At 36.4% G+C, this 9,408-nt stretch overlaps 1 pseudogene; it reads left to right on the top strand.

The window, feature by feature from the left end:
- Positions 1 to 448: 448 nt before the first annotated feature.
- On the top strand, positions 449 to 4,548 carry LOC113092872 (membrane-spanning 4-domains subfamily A member 4A-like; annotated as a pseudogene).
- The last annotated feature ends 4,860 nt before the right edge of the window (positions 4,549 to 9,408 follow it).

Here is a 9,408-nt window from a genome sequence, read left to right as displayed (position 1 = left end):
GGTTAGATCTCAATTCTGCAGGATAGCGGCACTCCAGGACTGACGTTGCCTATCCCTGGTTTACACTTTGTTACTAAAGCATAACTACATTCATAAAAATTCAACCAATATGAAGACTATGCCTTAACAAGCCAACAAATAGTGGCATTTCACTTTGGGTGTCCCAAGTTTGATTCCCGGCTTGTGGATCTTTCCCCTTTCGTGATAGCATCCCACCTCTCTTTTTCCCACTACGATTCCTTTCTACTAACTGCCCTATCATAATAATGGCAAAAAAATGGAAGAAATAATTCTTTATGAAAACAATATGAAAACCATATTTATGATAATGTATACTATTTTATTAAGTGAATATATTTTGTACATACAAAAAATATATTGAATCATATAATTTCCATGTTTTGAGTTGCTGTCATTTTGCACGCCAATTTCAGATCCTGAAACGAGAATGTCGACTGCCATACCCATAAATAATTTTGTCATCCAGCTGCAACCACCAATACAAACTGCAACAAATGCTCCTGTGCCTGTTTATGTCCAAGTAGCAGGACTTTCACCTCTTTATGGACTTCAGGCATTTTTGACAGGCCAACCAAAAGCTCTTGGGGTGAGAATTTTATACATATATTCTGAGATAATAAGTCCATTACTACAGCTGTCAAAAATGTATAATGTATATTTGATACTGATTTACTTTATGAAAGACTGTTTTGTCCTATTCAAAATTAAAACAAATTTCTTGTCCTACACAGACTGTCCAAATAATGATTGGTCTGATGACTCTCCTGTTTGGCATTGTGTCTACAGTTTATGCAGAAAGCCAACAATGCCTATTACTGCCAAGTGTATTGCTGCTACAAGGACATGACATTAAATGCAACCATTTAAGAAATCAACACCCGGTGGCACAATGGGACTGCTCTCTGCATTTCTCTTTCTTTCAGTTCTATTAATGCTAGAACAGTAGTATTCCTTTATGAAGTAAGATAACATAATTAATTAAATTACTGGCAATCAATGTAGCATACTCATATTTAAACATGACTAATTAGTCATCATTTAAATACTAAATGTTCCAGTTATTTGATTACTGTTACAGTAAAATATTACCATGATGGTAGTGCTTAGAGCTTGCTAACTTTTTACTGTATTGCAGTATTTTAGATTATTGCAAATTTTAGAGATGTTTAATTATGCCATAGAATAAATAAAAAAATCTAGATAATCAGAACATAAACATACCTTTATTTTGTCAATATTGTAACATTATTTAATACAGTATGCCACATACACAGCCTTCATAGTGATTTTAATTGCAAATCAAGCAAGTGTCTTAAATGAAACAATCTTATGAAACACATGGGAGTAAAAAGCTTATTCTGGTTGAGTACCATCTGGGCATATTTCAACAAATGCCTCAATTTTTGTTCTTCTCTCTCCTCTCAGTACGTCATTGCAGGCTCACTCTGCATTGCTGGAGAAAACAAAATTTATTCCCCCTCCGGTTTATGTTTGGTATGTACACAAAATTTATTATTTTTAGAGATCCAAGAACAAAAAGTAACTGGAATACTAAAGAACTAGAACCCCAAGGCACTCAAATTGTATAGTGGAAAGTTAAAAAGCCTTTATTGCATCACTGGCTTTAAACGTTAAAACTCTTTTGGTGAGAGGTACATCTATGCGTTGCGGCTACATGCCTTCATCAGGGTGTGTGTAATCAACATCATCTCAGTTCATTTAACTGCAGTTAATTATTCAAGTTAGAAACAACTGGTCACTCTATGTAGAGCAGCTAGAAGAAAGAAACACATTTCAAAGAGCAAGTCTTACACAATAAAATAGTAAAGAAAAAAAAATGGTACAAAGTCTAATTCACCATTTAAGCCTGGTAATGTAGTTGCTTTCAATGTATAAATCCAGAAAGACTCTCTCTGTAACAACCTTTTAGCCCTATCTCCTCCCCTTATAGATTTCAGGATATGTTCAATGCCTATAATTTTTAATGTACTTGGACTACCATGATTCATATCTCTATAATGTAGGGCCATGGGATATAACGCATTGCAGACTATAATTTTTTTTCAGACTATAAAAGTTTTTTCGAGCATAATTTCCAAGGTGGATATTTTGACATATTTTGTAAGTATTTGTCGGCACAAGAGCAAAAACAAGCAAATTCAATGTTCAAGTTTTTTTGAGACACCTTTCTCTGCGTGAACACCAGAACACCGCAATACTGAATTGGCCTCTTTCACATCTTTTTGTTTGTTCAAACTGCAATTTGTATTTGTTTGTTCAGGTGCAGGAGGGACTTTGAGGAGAACTTCGCAGAAGAGAGCTCGGTTCAGTGTCGCTGTCAGTGATACGCAGCTCTCTCTCTTGTGTGCACCGAACACAGTGCGCGAGTAACCAGCTACTCTGTTCAGCTTTTCCGCGTCTTGTTTTTGAAAGCTTTAATGTTTAAATCGACAAGTGGTTAGGCTTAAAAACACGTGAAAAAGATAAGCTTTCGTGACGATGCGTAGCAGTGGCCCGTCAACTGTCCTGAGCATCTTTTTAGGCTGGCCTCAGCCAGTCGGTTATATAAAATATCAAGGTGAAAGTTATCATAGCTTGCTTAGTATAGACCCAGCTCCCAACCCAACTTTGAGAATAGATTAAAGGCGATATTTGTTTTATCGCCCAATTAGAGTCTCACGTTAACGCCGATAACAGCCCACCACTAGTAAAAATAGCTGTAGTTTTGGTTCTACATAACATTGCACAACTTTAAGCACAACTACAAACACAAGGACACAAAAAAAACAAAAAAAACTGAAATTTGTTTTTCAGTCTTCTGTTCTTGTTTTTAATGTTTTCCCTAGTTAGTGTCCTTCATTGTTCAGTGTACCAGGGCCACAAGTTCAGTGTACCTGTTTCAGTTCTGCTAATCATCCCTTGTGTATTTACACCCTCAGTTCCATAGTCCATTCTCATTTTGGCTGGTATTTGTGTTTTCATACTCCTGGGTTTGTGTTTTATGTATTTTTACTCCCGAGCAATTGATAATTTCTTGCTCATTTGGAATTGACCTATGACATGCAGTTCATCTAAATTGTAAAAAAATTTTTTTAATGTGAGTTCACCTATAATACATATCTTAAGATTGCATATCTTAGGATAGTAAAAAAAAATGTACAGAGAGATTTTGACACCAGTATATTTGCTATAACCTAAACTATCAGTCAAGATAGGCTGGACTTTGCTTTAAAAAAACACTTTATTTTTGAAAAGATGATTTCAGTTGTATCATTTAATAATCCATATAAGGCATTGGTGATTGGACCCTGATGATTGCCGCTTAAAGCTGTATTTTATTTATTTATGTCAAGAAGTTTATTTTTTACAACACATTTATTTTTCAATCTACTTTAGCACAAATGTTAAGACTACACGTTCAATAACTTTGTGTTGATTTTTTTGCTTTATAGGTGAACAGTTCACTTGGAATGAACATTTTCAGTGCTTTAACCGCATCCATTGCCCTTATTTTAAATTCATTGGATTTGGTTCTAGCACAAATCATCTTTTCCTCTAACTGCAACAACTCTGAATGTTATGTTAAGAAAAAATATATGGTATGTCATCAACTTATATATACATATTTATATGTACAGTAAGATAACTGTGTTGTCGGTACACTTGTCAAAAGTCAAGTCTTAACCTGCATTCATCTGTCTCATCTTTCCCCCTAATATTTCAGAAGTAGTAATGATCATTTACAATTCATGAAGATATTAATATTAATTATTTTCGCTTATGTTGATTTTTATTTCAGACCCTCTTCTGCGGAATCAGTGGTGTGTTGCTGTTATTCACCTTCCTTCAGTTTATCATCTCCATCTGTTTGTCAGTTATTTGCTTGCAAGGTTTCCTGTTGCTGTTGTCCTCCTCAGGTGAGCATTGCAATAATTCATTGATTCCTAAACATTTCTGTCCAATGAACCCCTCAGACATGTATACATATAATGGATGAATCGACATACTTTGATGCACACTTAAAACAACAACAAAAAACAAAAAAACATTAACAACAAACACAAGTTACAATACAAAAACTAAACACACCAAAAGATAATCGGGCTGATTTTGGGCTGATTTCCCCATCTCCATGGCTCTACAAATTATCTTATCAGATTTTCCCTTGGTGTGTTAAGAGTGTCCGAACCTGATTGGAAGAACATTCGATCCCCCCGATCACGAATCGTAAATATTCAACATGTTTAATATTTAAGATCAGAAATCCTGGGCCCGTATCTCTAAAGAATTTTTGAGTCATGACATTTTCTTAGAATTGCCCCTAAAAGTGACACGAAAATCCCAGTTAATATAAAAACTATTCCTCAACATTCCTAGCGCTTAAAAGGGCTCCTAAGGCGAGATCTGCTAAGAGCAGGGAAGAGGACTTTTAGTGGCTTAGGAGTTCCCCTAAGCAGCTGCACAAAATGGCCAACAGAGGAGGCAGGAGAGATGTCCTGCAAACACTGGATGACAGGGAATTATTGAGACGCTACAGATTGGATCGTGCAGGAATCATGTTTGTGGTGGATCTGGGCCAGCAACAAACCTTGCTCCTCAGTCCAGTTCGGCTTGCGATTCCTTTTTTTCTCAGTTTTCTGTGTTTGTAGGATATTTGTTAACAAGCCTTCATAAATAGACCAGCCAGCAATCACAGACATTGATAAAAGCTGAGCCGTGTTACCCTCCTTAAGACCACACTGAGTTATAACGTTGTAATTTCTACTTCATTAAGGACAGCCCCTTGAGATAGCCCATCTTGTTTTCTAAGGGGTCCATATGGGAGTGAAAGTACAACATATGCCAGCTAGGATATTAATATGATCAAATAAGACACGAATCATTATTTGAACAGGGTGTAATGAGCTTAAGTTTTCACATATTTTAGATTCTAATGTTAGACTATAACCCCTACAGCTTACTTTTAATTTTCCAGATATTTTCTTGAATGTGAAACATTATTTACAATTACAGTCTGCATAAGATTAGAGTGTATAATTATGTTTATTGATTTGAGGGTACATCCTTTGCTCATTATCACCAAAAGTTCATTTTCATCAAACTTGTAGGATCAACCAATCACTGCTTTTGAAATGATGACTCATACCTAGCAACGGGGTCAACCACACCTCCTCACTAAGATAGGATTTTCCATCCATTCCTTGCACAGAGTTCACTGAAAATGTTCTGGAATCTCTTCTAAGCTAAAACTCCTGGCAAGGAATTTTTAGGTTAAGTTAGGAGCTCTCTGAGAGGATTCTCAGAATCTTTAGGGATACGGGCCCTGATGTGTGGGGGGAACCCCGAGGACAAACGCGCGCATGCTCTGGAGATTATCATGTAAAAAAAAACAATATCCAATCAGAAAGCGAATGACCACGTTCTTAAAGAGTGATGTAAGTTCATTTAATAAGGCAATTTCAAAGAGAATAAGATCTCTTTTCCAAGAGAGAACTGAAAACAATTTAAAAAAAAACATATCTGTGATTTTGTGACCATTGATCACCTCTAGATCACTCTGTAACTTGTAACTTCTTCCTGCATATTGTCCACCATGCTTATTCTGAAGTCTCGCGAGATTTTGCGAGATTTCCTTTGTTCACAGTCAAGACTCTGGTTGAAAATCTGTTGGTGTGTGGTGTGCAGTCTTTGTCACATCATGGCACACCACACAATATAGGAGCAAAACGGTTTAATCTAGGAATTTTTATACTCATGTTTGTGATCTATCACATTTTGAAAATCTTATAAAATGAAAAAAAATATTTCGGTGTGTACCCAGCATTAGGACACCCGCGCTGTATGTAGATAGAAATTGCTCATTCTAAGGTAATAAAAAACATAACAGTTCATTAAGTAAGGTCTTCAAACACCTTTGAAAACATAGTTATTTATATTTTATTGCATTTCTGTCAATAGATCATTATTACAAATTGCACCTTTAAAATATCTGGACTAAGATGTCTAAGATTACTGTGCGTAAGGGCAGATGTATCTATACTCAAAACTATGATCAGCAATACAGTGATTGGCTGGCGGCAAGATGGCAACGTAATAACATCATGTAACTTTTATATATATATATATATATATATATATATATATATATATATATATAATATACAAAAGGCCTATGTTTCTCAAATATTGTTCAAAAAGCTGTCTAAATCTGTGTTAGTGAGCATGTATCCTTTGCCGAGATAATCCATCCACCTCACAGGTGTGGCATATCAAGATGCTTAGGCAGCATGATTATTGCATTGGTGTGCCTTAGGCTGGCCACAATAAAAGGCCACTCTAAAATGTGCAGTTTTACTGTTTTGGGGGTCTATTAGTCCCAGACCCACCACCCATTAAACCCGACTGACAATTTTTTGTTTTTTATTCACCAGCAGACCCAACAAGATTCTTCTCTGGTGAGTAATATGTCTGGTAATTTAATTATCTATCCTGGAAAGTTATTTTAATAATAATTTTCTGAAAATAAAAAAGCAAACATTCATTATCTGAAATAAGCTAATGTTATGAACATACATTGCTTTCACAAAAAACACTGTGTAAAAACAGGAGGACTCAAAAAAAAGGAAGTTTATAACTGTATTTTCCAGACTATAAGTCACATTTTTTTTCATAGTTTGGCTGGTTCTGCGACTTATAGTCAGGTGCGACTTATTTGTCAAAATTTATTTGACATGAACCAAGAGAAATGAAGCAAGAGAAAACATTACCGTCTACAGCCACGAGAGGGTGCTCTATGTCTTCAGGGAGAGGCAACAGGAGCACTGAGCAGCATGTTTTATCTTGGTTCTAAATAAATGCGACTTATAGTCCAGTGCTACTTATATATGTTTTTTTACTCGTCATGACGTATTTTTGGACTGATGCGACTTATACTTAAGTGCGATTTATAGTCAGAAAAATATGGTAGAAATTTCGGATGATAACATCAAAACGAGACAACTCAAAATTCAGGAAAAAAACCATATGTCCCATCTCTCCACAATATATACACAACCCCTGGACGATCCAAAACCACCATTCACGGTGTGTGAGATGAGCTTGGCCAATCTGCAAGGGTTCTTCTTCAGCGAACCTAAACTGTGGTGACATGGCGCTTCTAGCACTGGGTAGCAGATCAAAACTTTCATGCCTGATCTCCATGCCACGATGTTGCGACCTGAGCGTCAAGCAAAAATCCACTTGAATGGAGTTCTACCAACCCATCGAATGAGGGAGGCAGCTCCAGGGAGTGGATCCTTTATGTGCTCAGCCAGTCCATGGAGGAAGTGGTCCCACAGCTCCTTGCTGTTCCAACCGCTAGATGCGGATTAGCACAAGAAAATTGATAAAATAATCCAAAACTGTTGTGGTTTCTTGTCGCAGTAGCGATAGTGCTAGTGCTGACTCATTACCCTGAGCTGATCGGTGAACGATCTTCCGTAGCTCCTGAGAAAAGTTAGAGTAGGACCTCCATCAATCATGCTTGTTGTCCCACATAGCTACACCCCACTCATTTGTGATAGCAGCCAGGTGCATGATAACAAATTCTACCATGGATTTGTTGGTGGGGAAGCAGGAAGGCTGTAATGAGAAAGTCAGAGAGCATTTTGACAAGAATGAACTGCATGATGTAGGTTCACCAGAATAAGGAGCCAGCAGATTCAGGCGAGGTGCGGTGCAGAGTAGGTGTCTCCTCCACAACAGGTGCCACTATGGCAGGATCCATAGATAAACCAATCTGAATCTGTTTAAGTCTTGGAAATAGCGCTCAGTTGTTGTGATAGACTGGTCAAGGCCTGATGAGATGCCTGGATCTCCTCCTGTTGACATCCTAGGAGGATCCCCTGTTGTGCGAGTGCGTGGTGGATCTCAAGGTCTCCAGCTGAGTCCATATATGCTCAGTATGTTCTGTCACAAAAAACCGCTATGTAAAAACTGGAGGACTCAAGTGTTGTGCCAAAAAAGAGGACTTTTATTATTAGAAACTTTGGATGATAACATCAAAATGAGACATCACAAAATTCAGGAGAAAATGGGGCTTCCAGTGCCCACACCAACTGGACTGATGGCTGGGAGGATGACAAAGAAGAGTTCAATATAAACCGTATAAAAAAAACAGCCTGTGCTGCTGACCAAATTCTAAAATCCAAAATTTTCTGCATAAAATAACTATGGGAGTAAAATCAAAACGCTCATTGGTCCTCACCTGCTTCAACACAGATTGCGACATGCCGTGTTTCTGGTGAGGTGCGTCATTTGAATGATACGTGCTTTTCCTGGAGTGGTTCGGGGACATAATCTGGATAAGATTTTCATCGATTAACAATTTAAATTCTGCTCTGTACCTCACACAAAACTATTGTATTTCACCTTAGCTACAACGGATCATTTGGAATTCTTTTGATAATGTTTTAGTCTTTTTTGCTGTAAAATATTGGGATTGTGCTTGTCTGTCCTTCATGCTTTACTGTAAGAAATGGCTGTGGTTAGGTTTAAAGGTTGAAGTGGGATTAGCAACACAAAATATTGTTGTAATGCTATGTTGTTACTTAAATTATAAATTCTTGCATATTTCTTTCTATTTTACGTTTTATATGGTTTTATATTCGTTATTAAATGGGTATGTTTGGGTTTGGGGGTAGGTTAACTGAACAGGCTAAGATTAAAGAAGAAATTTGTGGATCATAATTTTTGTTTCTTTCCTGTTTTTTTCCCGTAATAATGTAAGTTATTAATTCATTAAGTAAATTTTTACAATTGTGTTTTCTTTTTGTGCCCGTTTTTCTTTTCTGATTAGCAATGAATACTGTACTGCAGTGAATGCAATGTTTTCATACTGTGCCCTTTTCTGTGCTTTCCAGACCCTGCCATGTACCCCGCCTCTTCATTCAGATTGTCATGATGTCATCTCAGAAGGTAGGCTCATCTTGCAAAAACGGATTTCAAATTTGCAGCAGCTTATTATTGAGAGGCCAGAAAAAGGAATCAATGTCACGTTATATGAAACATTACCAGTTAAAAGTTTCTTAAATAAGTCTCTTCTGCTCACCAAGCCTGCATTTATTTGATCTAAAGTACAGCAAAAACAGTAACATTTAGATTTTTTTTTTACTATTTAGAATAACTGTTTTCTATTAGATATTATATATATATTTCTGTGATTTCAAAGCTGAATTTTTAGCATCACTACTCCAGTCACATGATCCTTCAGAAATCATTATAATATTCTCATTTGCTGCTCAAAACATATTTATAATTATGTTTAAAACATTTTTTTATAGTATTTATTTAGTTTTTTTTAGTTTTTTTTGTTAAATATTAAGTTCAGAAGAACAGCATTTATGTAAA

This window comes from Carassius auratus, unplaced genomic scaffold (genome assembly GCF_003368295.1).
Source record: "Carassius auratus strain Wakin unplaced genomic scaffold, ASM336829v1 scaf_tig00214720, whole genome shotgun sequence".
In the NCBI taxonomy this organism is placed as follows: domain Eukaryota; kingdom Metazoa; phylum Chordata; class Actinopteri; order Cypriniformes; family Cyprinidae; genus Carassius; species Carassius auratus.
This window is presented reverse-complemented; position numbering and strand designations above follow the sequence as displayed.